The 1,959-nt window shown below is 54.9% G+C and overlaps 1 pseudogene; it reads right to left on the bottom strand.

The window, feature by feature from the left end:
- Positions 1-645: 645 nt before the first annotated feature.
- Positions 646-1,959, bottom strand: LOC135578071 (olfactory receptor 14J1-like; annotated as a pseudogene).

Here is a 1,959-nt window from a genome sequence, read left to right as displayed (position 1 = left end):
CGGGCAGGGCCTTGGCCTCCCCTCCCAGCCCTGCCCATGCAGGTGGCCTTGGTGGCCACCTTGCCCGGTCCCACCATCTCGGCTCCTGCTCTCCCCTGGGCTCAGCCCTGGTGAGGGGAGGGAGCAGGGGCTGATGGAGCTCTGTGCCCAGGGCTGGCTGCGCGGCACCTGAGGGACCCAGGCAAGGAGAGTCTGTCTGAGATCTGCAGAGGTGAGTAGGGAGCGTGGTCGGGAGGGGATGCCCGGGGGTCTCTGCAGACATGGGAGCTCATCTGGGTTCTGCTTCTTTCTGTTGCAGCCATTCAGCCCTTGGAGCAGGACAGCGAGCCCTCCATCTGCTCCCTGGCATCTCAGACCATTGTCATCGTGTGCTCTTCATGGAAGCGGCCAAGATCTCGATGGACCCTGCGAGCCCTGTGCTGCTGGCGCTAAACCAGGTGGAGGAGCAGCTCTTCTTGACGAAAATGGCTGGATTTTAATAAAGAGCCCTTCTTGAAGTTGGGTTGTATGTCTGCCTTTTCCAAGGATCCCAGAAGCTCTCTGAGTGCTCCGGTACTTTTGAGAGCACAGCCCAGGATCATGGGCAAGGGTGACGGAGCAGACAGGAGCACTCGCAATGAGCCATTCCAGCAGCTGAGATGAATCTCACTGAGCCACTGAGGTTTGTTCCTGGAGTCACACACAGAAATGTCAGGGTCGGTCAGGCATCCATGCCTGAGCTGGCCTCGTGAACTCCTTCTGCACCCAGGGGTGTTCAGAGACAGAATCTTTCCCTGTTGCACATAGAGGCCGTAGCCTTGGTTTCCCTCTGGCCTCCTGTTGCCACTTCCAAAGGATGGGAGGCACCTCAGGCCTGTGGTGGGTCGCCTGCTCTGCACTCAGCTGAGATGTCCCACGGCATTAGGAATGGACATGGGGACCTGAGTTCAAGGAAGCACAACCCAGTGCTGCATTCAGGCTGTTTCCCATAGGATGTTTCTGCCAACATGAAGTGACCTCAAGACACTGTCTGTCCCACAGGCCCTCATGGAGCTCTGGAAGACAAGCGCTGCTGCTCCCTGGCAGGGCTGCCAGGATGGACTCTTTTCCCTCCTCCCATGTACACAGGAACTGTCCCTGCAGCTCCATACAGGCCTTGCAGGAAGGATATAGTGAAAAACAAGTAAAAAAAAGCCCTTTATTCTGTTTAAAGACAAGGAGAGCACAGCTCCTCATTTACAGAGCCAGTAGTTATAAAAGAAAAGCAGACAGAGAATTAAGATGACAACATTATCTCAATTAAAAAACAGCCAACAACAACAGAAAATCCAGATGACAGCTGAGCCTGTAATTAGTTACATTAAAACTCCAATGTAGAAGCAGATGGGCAGTTTATTGCTTCAGAAAACACTAAGATATGAGTTTGCACAGGGCATCCTTGAGCTCCTGGTTCCTCATGCTGTAGATGAGGGGGTTCACTGCTGGAGGCACCACCGAGTACAGAACAGACACCACCAGGTCCAGGGAAGGAGAGGAGATGAACGGGGGCTTCAGGTGGGCAAATGAACCCGTGCTGACTTAGAGGGAGACCACGGCCAGGTGAGGGAGGCAGGTGGAAAAGGCTTTGTGCCGTCCCTGCTCAGAGGGGATCCTCAGCACGGCCCTCAAGATCTGCACATAGGACACCACAATGAACACAAAACACGTAAAACCTAAACAGGCACTGATCACAAGAAGCCCAAGTTCCCTGAGGTGGGAGTGTGAGCAGGAGAGCTTGAGGATCTGGGGGATTTCACAGAAGAACTGGCCCAGGGCATTGCCCTTGCACAGGGGCAGTGAAAATGTATTGGCCGTGTGCAGCAGAGAATAGAGAAACCCAGTGGCCCAGGCAGCTGCTGCCATGTGGACACAAGCTCTGCTGCCCAGGAGGGTCCCGTAGTGCAGGGGTTTGCAGATGGCAACGTAGCGGTCGTACGACAT

The sequence above is a fragment of the Columba livia genome, unplaced genomic scaffold (assembly GCF_036013475.1).
Source record: "Columba livia isolate bColLiv1 breed racing homer unplaced genomic scaffold, bColLiv1.pat.W.v2 Scaffold_303, whole genome shotgun sequence".
Lineage (NCBI taxonomy): Eukaryota > Metazoa > Chordata > Aves > Columbiformes > Columbidae > Columba > Columba livia.
This window is presented reverse-complemented; position numbering and strand designations above follow the sequence as displayed.